The sequence below is a fragment of the Gorilla gorilla genome, chromosome 12, assembly GCF_029281585.2.
Source record: "Gorilla gorilla gorilla isolate KB3781 chromosome 12, NHGRI_mGorGor1-v2.1_pri, whole genome shotgun sequence".
In the NCBI taxonomy this organism is placed as follows: Eukaryota; Metazoa; Chordata; class Mammalia; order Primates; family Hominidae; genus Gorilla; species Gorilla gorilla.
In genome coordinates, this window is record NC_073236.2 from 73,802,378 (window position 1) to 73,822,814 (window position 20,437).

Genomic DNA, 20,437 nt, shown 5'->3' on the forward strand with positions numbered 1-20,437 from the left:
CCATTTCTGATTCAATAACTAGGCTTCTCTTTACCATGATCACCTTCAGATTCACCACATTTTACTCACTTAGCCTGGCTGTCAGCTCAAGATACATGGTAATAAAATGTGGCTACCTTGCAGGTCTGCATATGGTCACTTCAATTCCCAATAGAGAGGTATGCAAATAACTGTGCATCTATTGGGTCTCCTTTAATACTCTGTCAGCAATCCCACTCAAGTAGATGACTGACACTGTCCACCAGAACACTTGGGACAGTCACAGTTCACTGGGCTTCAGTGCTTCTTAAATCTCTGGTTCCAGACCATCAGGCCAATTCGGTCACTTGCAACTCTTTCCAGCATCTAAGGCCATTTCTGAGTGAAAGGTTTATCCATCTCCCTCTAGACTCACCTCTAATACTCCTTTTCCCTGGCAATGTGGCTACTGGCCCCATGAGGAGCTCCTAAGACTTTATGGGGTCTCCGAGCTCTGTGAAGTGACTGTGGCACAGCTTGCCTCTCATGCACAAGGACACTGAGCTGGGTTTTAAGAGGCTTCTAATTAGTATAATTACTTTATTTTGATTGCTGAGGTTAACAACATGGGCAATGCCCAAGTATATTATCATCATCAATTGATGAGTTGAAATTTTAAAAATCTGATTATATGACATGTGTTCAGCCATATCACCCTCTGCGCTGCTGTTGGGGAATTACTAATGCCCTTAAAATGCTTAAATAATTTTGCCCATGATGCTATGCCAGGTGTGAGCAAACCTAAGGAAATGAATTCCCTGAATGCTTTGCTGTGTGGGTGTGTTTGTTTTTGCATGGGTGCCTATTTTTAAATGCTATCCAAGACAGCAGGAAGCTCATCATTCAGTTGATCGGGAGCATGTCAGCAGAGTTCACAATATCTTTGTGAGAAAGACATTAGAGTTAATTCTTGACACCTAAAATGTAAAATAGTGGTTGAGTATTTCTTATCCAGTATTCCTTATTCCTTCTGCTTGGGACCAGAAGTGTACTGAATTTTGGATTTTGGGGGATTTGGGAATTTTTGTATATACATAATGAGATACCTTGGGGATGCACCTACATCTAAACATGAAATTTATTTAGGTTTCATATACCTTATACACATAGCCTAAAGGTACTTTTATGTACTATTTTTAGTAATTTTGTGCAAGAAACAAAGTTTTGACTGTGACTCATCACATGAGGTCAGATGTGGAATTTTATACTATTGGCATCATGTCAGTGCTCAAACATTTTCAGATTTCAGATTTTTGAACTAGGGATATCCAACCTGTACTACTTGGAGAGGTACAATCAATCAAATCCTAGCCTAAGGTAGTTATAAAAGTTTGCTGGATTTCTTACACCTACTCCAGATAAGCATGGGAAGGTCAGGAGTGGGAGCTACAGATGAACAGGTCTCATAACCCTCTGATCTTCAAAAATTAAGACCTTTCTTCAGAGAGGCCCAGTAGCCCAGAATTCTGGTTTTAGCTAGCCACACCACCCCACAAGTGGTCCAGAAATCTATACACACAGAGGACAATGGCGAGAACATTCATACTTTGCTAGTAGCTGATGCTTTGGCCCCAAACCATAAGGTAGATCTCTAACCCTAGATAGCTCTGCTGCCTGTCAGAACTCCCCTTTGCTAGACTGGGAAGGTTGAAGTGCTTGTTTTCCCTTGAACATTACTTTAGCTTTCACTTAGCTTTTTAAAGGAAGTGGGAAGAGGACTACCTCTTTCATCATGGAAAAAAGGTACTTCTTACCTCTGGCCTCCTAAAAGGCAAAGCTTATAAAGAAAGAGTAGGCAATACATGGGGAGAGAGAGAAATAGACAGACAGATTCTACCAGGCCAGGACTCTCTACGCATGGCCAAGCACAGCCAAGTCTCCACACAGCCTCTGCCTTGTTCCTCTAGGTCCTTGGAAGGAGTCGTATCCAGAAAGACTAAGGGAGTGGTTGCCACAAAATGGGCTTATTTACCCCATTCTAGATAAGACTCTATCTCTTAGAAAATGAGACCCAATGAATGCCTTCAAGCCTGACCATCCATGCATAGTTAAATTCTTCCTCTTTGGAGGTGGAATCAAAGTGTGGCTGGGGGAGCTAGGAGCCTCCCTTGCAGATAATTAATTAAAATAATTGACAGGGTTTCAACGGAAGAATGGAGGAGTGAGGAGTCAAGCCATTCTCGATGTGAGGCCTTTAAGGGGAAATAGGTCAAATGGACACATAGTGTAACCAGGAGGCAACCTGAATGCTCAGGGCATGAGGAAAATGGGATCAAGGAGTCATAAAGGAGCACAGAAAGTGGCTGTGAGAGAGCGAAAGACTTATTTTCAAACTTGCTTAGACCAGCCTAATGTCTGAAGGTCTCTTAACATCAACAGCTCTGTCACCAAGGTAGATATCCCTGCTCTCCAGGGATGACCCCTCAGTCAGCTCTCTTACAGAGACATCCACACACACCCAGAGCCTCTAAGCCAAGAATCAACTCTTCAAATTGCTTCTCAGGCCAGTTTAAATTATGGCATTTTATTTCACAGCCCCAACCTATACAAATCAGAGGATGCTGAGAAGATCTGAAGAAAACTCAGAAGATAGCTGCCACTGTGGATTTATGACCAAAGCTTCAGGAAGTAAGACAGGCTGCAGCAAGAGGTAGGTAGTTTGAGCAGGTTGATAGTTTCTGGAAAAATTAAAAGCCACTATTTGAGATTCACTATACAATCATGTAGGCTCCACTTCAATATCCTGTGCAGGTTAATAATGGAAACGGTTTTCACATGTGGGGGATATTTCCCACATTGCCATGCTAGGACCCTTGGTAGCAAGTTCAGCATTCTTGTCTACCAAAAATTTCTTCCCAACTACCCTTGCTTTGTCCCAAACCTGTGAACAAGCCCATTATTGGATTGATTTCATGAATCAATGGTTCATGAATGCTTTCTGCTAAAGAGGAAAGAGGCTGTAAAATGGCCCCAGAACTGCCAGCAGGAGTGTGGAAGAAGGTCTTAGGAAACTTCACCTAGCATATAGACAGCAAAACCCTTTATTCAATCTTTATTCTTGAAGATTTTTGCCTGGTGTGTCCTTGGGAGAGGATAGCCATAGAGGGAATGTTAGCCAAGATTAAATCAGGAAATACAGAATTATTGCATTCAGGCTGAAAGCAGTTAATTTAGAACGCTTTAGGTAAAAGTGTTTGATTAGGAAAGTAGTTGGGGAAGAAGTTTCCAAAGTAAATTTGCCCTTGGTATGAGGATACAAATGCAAGGCTGGCTGCTCCTCAACAGGGAAGTTTCTTCAGCTTTCATCATCCCTTTGAATTGGGGTCAGTCCCAGGGATGCATCTACAACTCTAAAGATATACATATGTGGCATCAACTGAATGGGGCAGCTTGCTGGCAAGCCATGAAAGTAACTGCCCACCCAGCAGAGCTTGTCTCCAGATCTCAGAACCTGCCTTTGTCCTTCTGGCTCTCCTTCCCTCCACTATTCTGTCTCATCTTAGTTCCTTTTCCTCTTCCTCTTTTCTCCTCTGTGTGTCCTGGGCTCTTCCCTGTGGGGCTGATTTGACAACAGCAGCCAAGTTTTAGCTTCTTAATTTGTTTCTCTTAGAGTTTTCCACTGTAAAACCTTCGGGTTTCCTCTCCTATTACAATTCCGATTAAGTGGCTCCTGTCTTGCCTCCCTCCTAGGCTTGTTATAAGGACAGAAGATCATTGGGTTCTTCATGTCTATAATGGGCCCAGAACTCCCCAGAGGGATGTTTTATACTTAAGGCAACAAAAATAACTCTCATTACAATTAATAAAAGAAAAATGAGGCTCCCCATGTAGAATCTAAATAAGCCTCCGGTATATTAAACATTCAGGAAAGGGATTTGCTGAAGCTCAGCCTGTTATGGCCCAGGAGGGGCATCATTATTAATGGGGCTGGGAAGCAGGTAACACTGGGTGGTGTTTAGGGTTGCTAGGTGCCACCACATCCTGGAATATTTCCAGCAAGCTCTCTCACTCCTACATTAAACGGCCCCATCCTGGAAGAAGAGGTGATTCTCTGGCAACCATTCTGTAATGCCCTGTCCCTCCCCTCCACTAGGTTAAGGCTTGGGGAGGCACTTTTAATATATTCATCACATTTAACCTTATGCTTGCTCCAATATAGGACACTTTTCCCCAAACAATAATGTAGCTTTGAAATGAGATGACCCATGGTTTGAATCCAGCCTGTGCTGTGATATTTCAGTGATTCTGGCCAAACTATGTAACCTCTTTGAACCTCAGCTTCTACACTTGGAGATTAGGATTGTGTGTTTGTCCTTTTTTGCTGCACAACAAATAATCTCAAAAATCTCAGTCCCTTAAAAAGCAGTTGTTCTCTCACTCACAGATTTGCCAGTAGTTGAAGGTCCACTGGGATTGAGTGGAGTCAGCAGGGCTGAGCTCCAGGCTGTGGGTTGATCTTCTTGGACCAGCAGCAACACAGGGATGCTCTTCTCATGGCAAGCCACAGGAGCACAGAGGGGCAAGCCAGGCTGTGCAAACATATCTAAAGGCCTTGGGCAAGTCACATCTCTTAAGATCCAATTGGACAAAGCAGTAACATAACCAAATTTCAAGCCAAGTTGGGAGAAAGTGCACTCTGCCCCCACGAAGCCTTTGTAAATCCATACAGGGAGTGAAGAATTGATATTCAAACTACCACAGTCAAAATAACTATCTCATAAAGGTGTTGTGAAGATTAACGAGACCAAAATATCTAAAGCCCAGGACAGTATAGGAGTTAAATAAGTGATGGCTATTATTATGGGTTAACAGTTTTTCTAATATCTATGCCTATCAACACACAAGTTTTAAAATGAGACTGTTAGACATTAATTTATAATCTCTTAATGAATTTTATTAACTGTAATTACTAAAACATAGCCCAAGGCTTGTGTTCTCTGTCTCTATGCAATTCTGATGATACAAGGAAGCCAGGGTAAGCTACCAAGGGGCTCTATACAAACTCAGAAGCTTGACAGGCTTGGCTTTCAAACACCCAGTCTCCCTATTCTGAGCAGCTTCCTCCAATTGCTCTGGCCTTATTTAACACAGCAAAAGGCCTCTAAACACTTAGTTCTATGTCTCTGCCTTAATTAGAAACCATTAGTACCTCTGGAAAATTGACGCTTCGTTCTCTATATTCAGAGGGCTAATGGGGGAGCAGGTATGGTGGTATGATGGTTGATGTATAGTTTCCTCTCATATAATTTGGTCTTTTTTTTTCTCCTCTTCCTATAGGGAAGGACTTTTTGGTTTATAGGGTCCAGTAGTGGGGGGCAGGTGTGTTGTAATCTCTCAGGATGATCTTAGAGCCCCTTTTCCTGGATCCACAGCCCATCCCTCCTGCTCCATTTCACATACACAGTACCCTTCCTCCCACCCATCTTTCTCGGGGAACCTAAAACCAAGTTACCTTCAAAATCGGGAATCACAGACCATTCAAGTTAGCAGGCACCTGTGAGGTTTCAGAACATCTCAAGCACCCTAGAAGAGTCAAGTCTTTTAACCTGCCATGACACTCCTGGGTTGAACTATCCACTCCTTCCCCTCTCAGCTGGACTCAGGTCATGTAATTTGAATTCTTTAGGACATCTTCTTAGCAATTACAAAACTGGATTTAAAACACCTGCCTTATAATGTCACTGATGGAATCGCATGACATCATTGACTGCTGAGAAAATGTTTATCAAGTGCTCGTGTGTGTCTGGCCCTAAGAATGGAAACAGGGCCACTTCCCTCCAGAGTTTACAGAATGGTCCTAGACACAGAGTGGGAGCCCATCACTATTATTTTCATTTGCATTGATCTAGTGGTAAGGCGCACTGTAGTTAACAAGTAGCACAGTCAGAGCACCCATCTACAGGAACAAACAGCAGTCTTGGAGCTGTAGCAGCCTTGCAGCAGGCCATCTGTTATGCCAGGATGATCAGGACATCCTGGGGGCCCAGAGGTAATGACCAGAGAGGCTGTGGTAGCATGAACACACGGGAAATGTGAGGCAGCAGCTCCTTACCACCCAGTAGAGAAGTGTTTCCACATTTTAACAGGTGGTATGTCATTACCAGTGATATTATTACATTTTAAATGATAAACATGAATTTATCATTTAAAGTCATATCATGCACTATTATCATTTCATATTTCTCTTTTCTACCTAAATGCTACAATAAAGGAAAAACACTGCCTTCCTTTATTGCAATGTATATTGCTTTTACTGACCAAAGATGTAAGGAAAATTTATCCTGAGTGAAGCTGATATTTCCAGTTCTGGCTTTGAAATGTGTACCTGGTATGGCCAAGGAGAAGCCATCCTGCCACAGGCACCAAAGATCCCTCCCCAATTGTCACACACAAGCAGACTCAATTGGCTCCAAAGTCAACATTGAAGGAAGCATCTGTAGTTGAGTGTCAGGGATTCCAAGCCAATCCATTTGGACGCTCCACCCTCCCAAGAGCCTCCAGGGCAGTCCTCTATGAGGATTCACTTCCTCGTGGATGTCTGAAGTTTTTCCCTGAAGCCCTCAAGTTGATAAATGACAAAGAGGGGATAAGGGGTACCAACTGTAGAAGGAAGGGGAAAAGCACAAGAGATCTGTTAAAGAAAAGAGGAAGAAAACTCCATGACATTTACTCCAACCACAGTAAAACACTGGCTTGAAGCAGCACTAGCCTTCTGCCAGTATCATGTGTTTACATGGCAGCATTTACCCCTTCTGCAAAATACCGAGGACTGAGGTAAATGAAGTAACATATTTCAGCCAAAAAAAAAAAAAAAAATTCTAGTCAATGAAGAGTGAAGAATCGGAAAATTCCCATGCATAATGCAGAAGATTCTTGCAAGGATCTCAGCAAGTAATGGCACATTCTTACCTAATTCTGGCTTAGGGTCGTGGCAGTTCAGGGCTTAAAGAAATCATTTGGTCCATTTAATCTGGAAAACTGAAGGCCAGAGAGGTAAAGTACTAACTGAGCACTCCTAATCCTCAACCTAGAGGCTGTTTACGTCATACAAACATTTCTTTCTCCCAACTGTGGAAAACAAGCACATACAGAAAAAAAAAGGAAGACATTGAGGAATAATCAATGCATCATGAGACAGGCATTCTTGGAAAAGATTTGTGATAAAATATTCTCCAAAGAATATACAAACACAGACACTTAAGACTATTATTCTAGTTGTCAAGACAACAAAAGAATAAAATCAGAGAAAGAAATAACCCAGAAATCTTCCCAAAACTTCTACATCCAAAGCACATCAAGACTAAGTGTGAGGCCCCTCTCGCCTGGGGATTGTCGACCCAAAGACGGCACCCAGAACCAAGGTATGTGCCTCTGATCACAGAAACCTGGGCAGCCCACAACCCAGGAAGTACTACAGACTAAAAGTATTCAACAACAGTGTGCAGCAGGTCAGAGTGATCAGAAGACTAATTCCATTCACATGTGCCTAGGAGATTTGTTAAGGGAGAAACAATCCAAAGGCCAACTGCAGAGTTCCTTAGAATAGCACTGAGGTTTGTGTGCATGTCTAATCACGAGATTAGCAAATTACATACCTGGTGCACGGACCATATGACCTTTGTGGGATTGTGGAACAACTGAGAGCATTTGGGAGAAACACTGAAAATGGAAAATTCACTGAGCAGAAGGCCAACTTCCAAAGTTCTTGCACAGGGCAGATGAGCAGCAGTGATGAGCAATGTGTTATTGAGCATCTTCTAAGCTTGGGGCACTGAACTAGGCACTGGGGGAGAATTAATTTCCTCCCAAATTCACCATAGAGGAAACTGTGTTAACTCATTTAATGAATGGGCAGCCCTCAAAGGAGGCTCTAAATGTTCATCATTAAAGGCAGGCCAGAGACTGCAGAGGGGAAGCCAGTTGGGAACAAATCTCCTTTCACCCCTGTCTGCCTGGCTGTGCCACCGCCAGGCTCTAGGAACTCAGGGAATAAAAAGAACTGGAGGTTCTTGAACTTTTAATGGCCCAAATAATTAACTAATACCAATTCATTAAACAGACAAAACATTAACAGGGTCACTGATGATGAGTAAAGAAAGAAAAAGCTAAGTTACACATCATTCCTACTCTGTCTTACATCTAGCTCTGGTTTCTACCCTTCTGTCATTGTACTCATCATTTCCACACATGAATATGGGCAAGCACACACACACATGCATATACACATGCATGCACGTGTATGTATGTATGCACACATGCACACATGCATATACACATACACACACACAAATGCATGGATGCACGTGCATGCACACACACATATACAGATACACACATATGCATACACAGAATTATCATTTTGTAGTAGCAAAAAGACTTGGGCAAGATTAAGTCCAGGGGCTGGAGCCAAGATGTCCGAATAGGAACAGCTCCAGTCTATAGCTCCCAGCGTGAGCGACACAGAAGACGGGTGATTTCTGCATTTCCATCTGAGGTACCGGGTTCATCTCACTAGGGAGTGCCAGACAGTGGGCGCAGGACAGTGGATGCAGCTCACCATGCACGAGCCAAAGCAGGGTGAGGCATTGCCTCACTCGGGAAGCGCAAGGGGTCAGGGGGTTCCCTTTCCTAGTCAAAGAAAGGGGTGACAGACAGCACCTGGAAAATCGGGTCACTCCCACCCCAATACTGCACTTTTCCCATGGGCTTAAAAAACGGCCCACCAGGAGATTATATCCCGCACCTGGCTCGGAGGGTCCTACGCCCATGGAGTCTCACTGATTGCTAGCACAGCAGTCTGAGATCAAACTGCAAGGCGGCAGTGAGGCTGGGGAAGGGGTGCCCACCATTGCCCAGGCTTCTTAGGTAAACACAGCAGCCAGGAAGCTCGAACTGGGTGGAGCCCACCACAGCTCAAGGAGGCCTGCCTGCCTCTGTAGGCTCCACCTCTGGGGGCAGGCCACAGACAAACAAAAAGACAGCAGTAACCTCTGAAGACTTCAATGACCCTGTCTGACAGCTTTGAAGAGAGCAGTGGTTCTCCCAGCACGCAGCTGGAGATCTGAGAATGGGCAGACTGCCTCCTCAAGTGGGTCCCTGACCCCTGACCCCTGAGCAGCCTAAGTGGGAGGCACCCCCCAGTAGGGGCAGACTGACACCTCACACGGCCAGGTACTCCACTGAGACAAAACTTCCAGAGGAACGATCAGACAGCACCATTCGTGGTTCACGAAAATCCACTGTTCTGCAGCTACCACTGCTGGTACCCAGGCAAACAGGGTCTGGCGTGGACCTCTAACAAACTCCAACAGACCTGCAGCTGAGGGTCCTGTCTGTTAGAAAGAAAACTAACAAACAGAAAGGACATCCACACCAAAAACCCATCTGTACATCACCATCATCAAAGACCAAAAGTAGATAAAACCACAAAGATGGGGAAAAAACAGAGCAGAAAAACTGGAAACCCTAAAAAGCAGAGCGCCTCTCCTCCTCCAAAGGAACGCCGCTCCTCACCAGCAATGGAACAAAGCTGGATGGAGAATGACTTTCACGAGTTGAGAGAAGAAGGCTTCAGACGATCAAACTACTCCGAGCTACAGGAGGAAATTCAAACCAAAGGCAAAGAAGTTGAAAACTTTGAAAAAAATTTAGAGGAATGTATAACTAGAATAACCAATACAGAGAAGTGCTTAAAGGAGCTGATGGAGCTGAAAGCCAAGGCTCGAGAACTACGTGAAGAATGCAGAAGCCTCAGGAGCTGATGCGATCAACTGCAAGAAAGGGTATCAGCGATGGAAGATGAAATGAATGAAATGAAGCAAGCAGGGAAGTTTAGAGAAAAAAGAATAAAAAGAAATGAACAAAGCCTCCAAGAAATACGGACTATGTAAAAAGACCAAATCTATGTCTGATTGGTGTACCTGAAAGTGACAGGAAGAATGGAACCAAATTGGAAAACACTCTGCAGGATATTATCCAGGAGAACTTCCCCAATCTAGCAAGGCAGGCCAACATTCACATTCAGGAAATACAGAGAACGCCACAAAGATACTCCTCGAGAAGAGCAACGCCAAAACACATAATTGTCAGATTCACCAAAGTTGAAATGAAGGAAAAAATGTTAAGGGCAGCCAGACGGAAAGGTCGGGTTACCCACAAAGGGAAGCCCATCAGACTAACAGCTGATCTCTCGGCAGAAACTCTACAAGCCAGAAGAGAGTGGGGGCCAATATTCAACATTCTTAAAGAAAAGAATTTTCAACCCAGAATTTCATATCCAGTCAAACTAAGCTTCATAAGTGAAGGAGAAATAAAATACTTTACAGACAAGCAAATGCTGAGATTTTGTCACTACCAGGCCTGCCCTAAAAGAGCTCCTGAAGGAAGCGCTAAACATGGAAAGGAACAACCGGTACCAGCCACTGCAAAATCATGCCAAATTGTAAAGACCATCGAGGCTAGGAAGAAACTGCATCAACTAATGAGCAAAATAATCAGCTAACATCATAATCACAGGATCAAATTCACACATAACAATATTAACTTTAAATGTAAATGGACTAAATGCTCCAATTAAAATACACAGACTGGCAAATTGGATAAAGAGTCAAGACCCATCAGTGTACTGTATTCAGGAAACCCATCTCATGTGCAGAGACACACATAGGCTCAAAATAAAAGGATGGAGGAAGATCTACCAAGCAAATGGAAAACAAAAAAAGGCAGGGGTTGCAATCCTAGTCTCTGATAAAACAGACTTTAAACCAACAAAGATCAAAAGAGACAAAGAAGGCCATTACATAATGGTAAAGGGATCAATTCAACAAGAAGAACTAACTATCCTAAATATATATGCACCCAATACAGGAGCACCCAGATTCATAAAACAAGTCCTACAAAGAGACTTAGACTCCCACACAATAATAATGGGAGACGTTAACACCCCACTGTCAACATTAGACAGATCAATGAGACAGAAAGTTAACAAGGATACCCAGGAATTGAACTCAGCTCTGCATCAAGCAGACCTAATAGACATCTACAGAACTCTCCACCCCAAATCAACAGAATATACATTTTTTTCAGCACCACACCACACCTATTCCAAAATTGACCACATACTTGGAAGTAAAGCTCTCCTCAGCAAATGTAAAAGATCAGAAATTATAACAAACTGTCCCTCACACCACAGGCAATCAAACTAGAACTCAGGATTAAGAAACACACTCAAAACCGCTCAACTACATGGAAACTGAACAACCTGCTCCTGAATGACTACTGGGTACATAACGAAAAGAAGGCAGAAATAAAGATGTTCTTTGAAACCAACAAGAACAAAGACACATCATACCACAATCTCTGGGACACATTCAAAGCAATGTGTAGAGGGAAATTTATAGCACTAAATGCCCACAAGAGAAAGCAGGAAAGATCCAAAATTGACACCCTAACATCACAATTAAAAGAACTAGAAAAGCAAGAGCAAACACATACAAAAGCTAGCAGAGGGTAAGAAATAACTAAAATCAGAGCAGAACTGAAGGAAATAGAGACACAAAAAACCCTTCAAAAAATTAATGAATCCAGGAGCTGGTTTTTTGAAAGGATCAACAAAATTGATAGACCGCTAGCAAGACTAATAAAGAAGAAAAGAGAGAAGAATCAAATAGACACAACAAAAAATGATAAAGGGGATATCACCACCAATCCCACAGAAATACAAACTACCATCAGACAATACTACAAACACCGCTATGCAAATAAACTAGAAAATCTAGAGGAAATGGATAAACTCCTTGACACATACACCCTCCCAAGACTAAACGAGGAAGAAGTTGACTCTCTAAATAGACCAATAACAGGCTCTGAAATTGTGGCAATAATCAATAGCTTACCAACCAAAAAGAGTCCAGGACCAGATGGATTCACAGCCGAATTCTACCAGAGGTACAAGGAGGAACTGGTACCATTCCTTCTGAAACTACTCCAATCAATAGAAAAAGAGGGAATCCTCCCTAACTCACTTTATGAGGCCAGCATCATCCTGATACCAAAGCCTGCCAGAGACACAACCAAAAAAGAGAATTTTAGACCAATATCCTTGATGAACATTGATGCAAAAATCCTCAATAAAATACTGGCAAACCGAATCCAGCAGCACATCAAAAAGCTTATCCACCATGATCAAGTGGGCTTCATCCCTGGGATGCAAGGCTGGTTCAATATACACAAATCAATAAATGTAATCCAGCATATAAACAGAACCAAAGACAAAAACCACATGATTATCTCAATAGATGCAGAAAAGGCCTTTGACAAAATTCAACAACCCTTCATGCTAAAAACTCTCAATAAATAAGGTATTGATGGGACATATCTCAAAATAATGAGAGCTATCTATGACAAACCCACAGCCAATATCATACTGAATGGACAAAAACTGGAAGCATTCCCTTTGAAAACTGGCACAAGACAGGGATGCCCTCTCTCATCACTCCTATTCAACATAGTGTTGGAAGTTCTGGCCAGGGCAATTAGGCAGGAGAAGGAAAGAAAGGGCATTCAATTAGGAAAAGAGGAAGTCAAATTGTCCCTGTTTGCAGATGACATGATTGCATATCTAGAAAACCCCATTGTCTCAGCCCAAAATCTCCTTAAACTGATAAGCAACTTCAGCAAAGTCTCAGGATACAAAATCAATGTACAAAAATCACAAGCATTCTTATACACCAATAACAGACAAACAGAGAGCCAAATCATGAGTGAACTCTCATTCACAATTGCTTCAAAGAGAATAAAATACCTAGGAATCCAACTTACAAGGGACTTGAAAGACCTCTTCAAGGAGAACTACAAACCACTGCTCAATGAAAGAAAAGAGGATACGAACAAATGGAAGAACACTCCATGCTCATGGGTAGGAAGAATCAGTATCATGAAAATGGCCATACTGCCCAAGGCAATTTAAAGATTCAATGCCATCCCCATCAAGCTACCAATGACTTTCTTCACAGAATTGGAAAAAACGACTTTCAAGTTCATATGGAACCAAAAAAGAGCCCGCATTGCCAATCCTAAGCCAAAAGAACAAAGCTGGAGGCATCATGCTACCTGACTTCAAACTATACTACAAGACTACAGTAACCCAAAACAGCATGGTACTGGTACCAAAACAGAGATATAGACCAATGGAACAGAACAGAGCCCTCAGAAATAATGCCACATGTCTACAACTATCTGATCTTTGACAAACCTGACAAAAACAAGCAATGGGGAAAGGATTCCCTGTTTAATACATGGTGCTGGGAAAACTGGCTAGCCATATGTAGAAAGCTGAAACTGGATGCCTTCCTTACACCTTATACAAAAATTAATTCAAGATGGATTAAAGACTTAAACATTAGACCTAAAATCATAAAAACCCTAGAAGAAAACCTAGGCATCACCATTCGGGACATAGGCATGGGAAAGGACTTCATGTCTAAAACACCAAAAGCAATGGCAACAAAAGCCAAAATTGACAAATGGGATCTAATTTAACTAAAGAGCTTCTGCACAGCAAAAGAAACTACCATCAGAGTGAACAGGCAACCTACAACATGGGAGAAAATTTTTGCAACCTACTCATCTGAAAAAGGGCTAATATCCAGAATCTACAATGAACTCAAACAAATTTACAAGAAAAAAACAAACAACCCCATCAGAAAGTGGACGAAGGACATGAACAGACACTTCTCAAAAGAAGACATTTATGCAGCCAAAAAACACTGAAAAAATGCTCACCATCACTGGCCATCAGAGAAATGCAAATCAAAACCACAATGAGATACCATCTCACACCAGTTAGAATGGCAATCATTAAAAAGTCAGGAAACAACAGGTGCTGGAGAGGATGTGGAGAAATAGGAACACTTTTACACTGTTGGTGGGACTGTAAACTAGTTCAACCATGGTGGAAGTCAGTGTGGCAATTCCTCAGGGATCTGGAACTGGAAATACCATTTGACCCAGCCATCCCATTACTGGGTATATACCCAAAGGACTATAAATCATGCTGCTATAAAGACACATGCACACGTATGTTTATTGCGGCACTATTCACAATAGCAAAGACTTGGAACCAACCCAAATGTCCAACAATGATAGACTGGATTAAGAAAATGTGGCACATATACACCATGGAATACTATGCAGCCATAAAAAATGATGAGTTCACGTCCTTTGTAGGGACATGGATGAAATTGGAAATCATCATTCTCAGTAAACTATCGCAAGAACAAAAAACCAAACACCGCATATTCTCACTCGTAGGTGGGAATTGAACAATGAGAACACATGGACACAGGAAGGGGAACATCACACTCTGGGGACTGTTGTGGGATGGGGGGAGTGGGGAGGGATAGCTTTAGGCGATATACCTAATGCTAAATGACAAGTTAATGGGTGCAGCACACCAGCATGGCACATGTATACATGTGTAACTAACCTGCACATTGTGTACATGTACCCTAAAACTTAAAGTATAATAATAATAAAAAATAAAAAAAAGATTAAGTCCTGGAACTTTGATAATAAGCTATCTTGAGAGATATCGGAGATGTCAGGAAACAAGGACGACTATATTGAGTAAGCCTGAATTATAGAAAAGAAGTGTTTAGAAATCTTTTCTCCAAGAGAATTCCCTGGAACTTAAAACCTACACCAACATATGGCAATCTTTCCACCTTTTATTTATGCTTCCCAAGGATACAGTCTTTGCTAAGGACTCATTTCTGAGCATCTAAGAAGCCAGACTTCGTGAGCCCACTAGCCTCCGAGTTCCTCAAAGGCACAGGCTACATTTCTGTCAACTTTGTATATCAGCACCCAGTACATAATAGGTCTTCCTAGATGCCTATTGTTGGAATGGCTTCCCAGCCCATCTGTCCACCATATAATGAGGCATTCAATTCCCCAGTGCACATCTCTGCCTTTTACATGAGATTAGGCAGTGCTCAGTAAGCCATCACTAATATCATTTACATTGATCTGGTGGAAATGAGTGAGATAGTTATCAAGTGTCATAGCACAAGGACACACTTACAAGAATGAGCAGCAGTCTTGGAGCAATATTGCTGCAGCTATGTTCAATATTTTTGTAGCATGGTACTAGAGGCCACCTACTATATACCATCCACCCATTCATTCAAAAAATACATATTGGATACTTATATATGCCAGGCACAGGTATTGGCATAAGAAATACAACCCATCCATGGTCTTCCTGAAATGGTCAAACAGCCAGTCCTAATTTTGGACCAATCAGTAAATAAACATTGATCCAAAAAGCAGCTAGCATGTGTTAGAATATAACCTAAGCACTTTTAGGAAATTGATGCAATAGATGCTAACTATGCCCTCAAGAATCTAACAGTCTAAAGGAGTAGTTATCACTACAAACAGCAAAGGAAAGTTGGGAAAACTTAACAGAATGAAGACATATCCAACAAGAAGAAAAGTCATTAAATGTCTTGGTGTACAGAGGAGGAAAAATTCTGTCCAGCCTCGTGTGGCCTGTTAGATCTGGGGCTTTGGCAGAGTTGGTTCTCTGAAGACAAAGATCAGTAGGGTCAGCCCTGATCAGAAATGTGAGGAAAGGAAACAGGAACTAGCCTTGATAGAACAGTACGGCAGGCTTTTACAGCCGTGACTTCATATAATTCTCGTAGAAGCTATTTGTCATGAACTTTTGTCATTATGCCAGGTTGCTCAATACCCAAGCCTTGTAAAGAAACTTGGCTGGGCACAGTGGCTCTCTCCTGTCCTGTAATCCCAACACTTTAGGAGGCCAAGGCTGGCAGGTCGCTTGAGTCCAGGGGTTTAAGACCAGCCTGGGCAACACAGTGAAACCTCATCTCTACAAAAATTATCCAGGCATGGTGGTATGCACCTCTAGTTCCAGCTACTTGGGAGGCTGAGGTGGGAGGATTGCTTATGCCCAGGAAGCACAGGCTACAGTGAGCCATGATTGCACCAGGTATTCCAACCTGGGCAACAGAGTGAGACTCTGCTTCAACAGCAACAAAAAAGGAACTCTCTACCTTCTGCCCAACAGGATATGCAGCCCCAGGCAAGCTTTGAATAAGGAGCAAGTAACACCAAGAGGAATGACCTATGAGCCATGTGTATCTTTGGGGGTGCATGGAGAGGTAAAATGCAGGTCCTAGCTGCATTTTAGCTGAGGTTCTGGCTGCTCAGCTCCTCTTGGTCTCTGCCCATTTTGCAAGCCTGGTTCCAGCCTTCTCCTCAGTTCTGTGAATTACCTGATATCCCTCCAATGAAGCACTTTTCTGCTTAAGTTAACCAGAGTCATTTCAGCTGCTTACTACCAAGAATGTTGACTAAAACACTGCAGTATAGACACTATTCACTGAGTTCTACAGATAAGGAAACCAAGACTCTGGGAAGCTAAGTACACGGCTGATGAGTGACACAGGTGGGGTTTAAGCTCACACCTTCTGACCTCGATCAAACCCAGAGATGCTTCCCCTAGTGCTGTGTTAGTCAGGGCAGCTTTGGTTGCAAAATGACAGAAAAAATAGCAACTGAAACTGGAGTAGGAAAAAAAAATACAAAAAATGATCTTAGTAGAAATATAGAAAGCACACCTGGCTTTATTCCCCAAGGGCTGCTGAGTCCATCCAGCTACATATCCCTGGTGTGTGTTCTCACCTAAGTGGGCTTCATTCCCAGGACCCCCTTCCAGCAGGGTGGTCCTCTCCAGGCTGAAACTCTCACAACTGCAAGCACAGGAGAAAAGGGACAGTTATTTTCCTTGTAAGTTTGAATGAAAGTCTTAGGCTTGACGCTCCCTGAACCATCTCAGTGGCCAGGGATAGGATGTACTACTGGCCAACCTGACTCATATGTGCCCTTCTAAAGTCAGTGGTTGACTCAACACCACTCAAACTTTATAGGCTGAAGTTGTTGGAACAGTGGTTCCAAAGAGAAGAATCAGATTACCTTTAACAGAAGAAAGGTGAATGGATACTGGGTGGCAAAAACAACAGATACCCCCCAGAGTCTACCCCTTCTGCAGTATGGGTGGCACTCGTCTTTCCAGCTTTTATCTGCACTGCAGTAGAGCCTTTCTCCAAAACTGAGTCCCACCAGCCACAAGATCTATCTTCCTCCCAAAAAAATTTCTTTCCAATTCTTTTGCACATACTATACATGCTAGAGACTTAAATGACTCCATCCATGGGCCTTTGCATTTTGAATAAAAGCAGAAAATATTTCTGGGAGCTATTGTGAAAGCTATATGTTAAGGGAGGAAATTTGGACATGGAGTACTGATAGGCTAATTGTGGCTTTTCCCTAAAATCCTATCACGGGGTCAGCCAGCCACTCTGGGGTATGAGTCAGTAGGAGCTTTGTGACAGGCAAGACCTTGGCCCTGAGATGCTAGAGCAGAGGGTAAAGTGCCACATCAGGTCCAAGGGGGACTGCTATGGGTCAGAGCCAGAAAATCATGCCCAAGCAATTTAGAGAGAAAGAAAGCCTTGAAGCTGGAGCTTGAAGCTAAGGGATTAGAAGTATCTAGAGAAGACGAGATCAAGGAGCACAGAAAGGGGCAGAGTCTAAGTTGAAGCTGGAAACACCATGTGGATTGAGCAGAAATGGTTGTGCTCCTTGTAGCATGCAGTAGGGTGGGCCAGCACTACTTAAGGGGCTGGATTGAGCAGAACCTTGACCTCCATGGAAGGCCAGCTCCGTGGCCTTGCCCACCTTGCTCTTTGTTCTCCCCGCTCCCGCTCTAAAGTTTTTCTTAGAACTGAGCCCGCACTCTGAGGCTGATCTTAAGTTGAAATTGCAAAACTTCAATATTTACTAAACACCAACAGCGAAGCCCTAGGCTAGGTGATATCCAGTACACAGGTGAAGAGGACGCAATTTTCACCCTGGCAAAATTTACTGAGAGTGGGAGAAGGAACTGAGGTTTTTTTAATGATGATAAAAATATTAGTTCTATAATAGAGGTTTATACAAAGTTACCATGGGAACTCAGAAAAGGAGCAATTAACCTGAGTGCTCCTTAAGGTTGTGGGAGGGAACAGTGGGTAATGAAAGTAGAAGGGAAAGTTGGACCTGATTCTCAATGGAATGGCATAAGTTGAGAAAGGAGAATCAATAGGAATTAAGAGGTGGATCAAAAAACACTCCACACCGTGACCTTCAGTTCCTCCCTAGAGTAGGAGCCATCCGCAGTGTATGCCCGGAACCTGGAATGGGGCCTTCTACCTAGAGGGGACTCAGTAAATGTTTGTGAATTAAACAAACAAACTCTGCTCTGCCTTTGGAACAGAATGTAGACCTCCAACATCATGGGACACTGCTTCCTAAAATATTATTACAGTCTTTAATTTCTCATTATGACTCTCTGGGAAGTTTAATTAATAATTGCCATGGGAAGACCAAGCAAAGTGATAATTAGTAGCTATTGGCCAGAGCTATTGCTGAATTAAGAGTCCAATTATGAAATGAACAAAGCACACCCAAAAAGGAGCGAGAATTCCAGGAGCAATAAAAGGCCATGGATACCAGGGATGCTGCGGGATCTTCTTAATCTGAGCAGCAGTTGGGTGAGGTGTGCTTCAAATAGGAAGAATGGAGAAATGACAAACTTGAGTGTTTGTCAGGAAATGACTCCTGCACCATACTCTGCACTTCCAAACATTGCCTCTGGGTTCTGTGTCCTCCCAACCAACACCGCAGAGTGAATTAAAAATAGAAGAAAAGGAGCAAAGACTAGGCCACCTTATCCAGGCAGTCAAAGGCCCAAGATGCCTCCAGCAGCCCCTCCCAGTGCCTCTGAGGTCAATAAAACCTCATGACTTGATGACTCTTTGAGTCCTCCTTCAAAAGGCAGCACAATCACGTTGCCAGAAAGATGGTGACTACAGGAGTGTTTGTTTATGTCAAACCTCAAAAACCCTTGGGGTTTGAATGGCTGGGTGATTGACGGTTCCCTCTGTCCCTGCGGTGAACCAGTATATTTGCCCTATCATTCCCATCAGGGGCCCTCCTGTCCTATCCTTTTCATGCTCTCTTACTCTCCAGTTCCAGATGGCTTCTCCTCACAAACCATCTCTTCCCCACAATGTAAGTCTTCCATTTTCAGTCTGTGGAAATTCATTTCACCTAAACCCTTCACATAGCTGATGTTTATACTTTCTTTTCTGAAAGAGCCTTCTGTGAAATAGGATCCTTAGAATTAAGTACTTAAGAGTCTCTAAACTTGAATCGTTTAGGCTGTAGGTTAAATACAATTTAAATACAAAGGTTCAGATCTTTTTAAAGGAGAAAGGTGTAATTTATAAAACCTTGTACTAAAGAAGGAATAGAGAAAAGTTGGCATACAAATCCTTTAAACACTGCAAATAATAAACCAGGGGGAAAATGGCAGAAGAGAAGAAAGGGGATTTTTTCAATGCCAACGATTTCTATAGCTTGAGAAGTGCTTTATTCAAGCACCAGTTGAGATAATTCTGTTTTGAAACTAGCTCCTTTAAGAAAACTCTTCTTTTTCTGCTCCTAGGAAATGCTGACATGCCGAGAAGTACATGATGTAAAGGTGACATTCTGTGGCAGAGCCAAGGAATTGCAATGCTTTGATCTAAACATCCTGAGCTCTCACCTACCCTTCCTGTTCCAAGCTTCACAAACTTGTAAACTGGAGGGTCAAGGTTAACCTAATAAACTATTTGTGAACTTCAACTGGTGTTTGCCTGTGAGCCTATCTGGTTTCTTTGTAGGTTAAGGTCCGGGAGGTTACACCAGTGGTTCATTTCTCCCTCATCAGAGGCAGTTTACACAGCAGAAAGAGAGGAAGGATTGGCCTCAGAAGACTAAGGTTCAAGTCCTGGTTCTGGTGTCCCTCACTGCTCTCTTGCCCTCTCTGAGTCTCTCTTTTCTCATTTGTAAGTGATGATTGCTTGGGCCGCCACCTCTATAGCCCATGGAGAGGCAGGCATATGTTGGGGTCAGGTGTATGATGCAGTATAAATGCTCCACCAAGACAGAATATCTCCACTTCTGACTGGAAAAGTACCTCTTTTCAGGCAGAGAACTCAGCTCACTTGCAGTATCCATACCTGCCCAGTAGATTCCATAGCTCCTTCTCTTTGTGTCCTTTCACAGGGCCCTCCAATCTCACTGCCTCCATCACAGACTTGAGTTTCTGGTAATGTCTTAGGCACATCATAAAAATAATATCTTCCTCTATAGGAGGCATGGTGCAAATTCAGTATCTAGTTCATCTCCCAGGGCATCGGTTTTCAGGATCAGTATATTAACATGTCAATGGATGTCATAGAATCGCACATGGAACTTGAATCCAGATTCCTGAATTTAGGAGACTGATGTTCCACCAAATTTATAT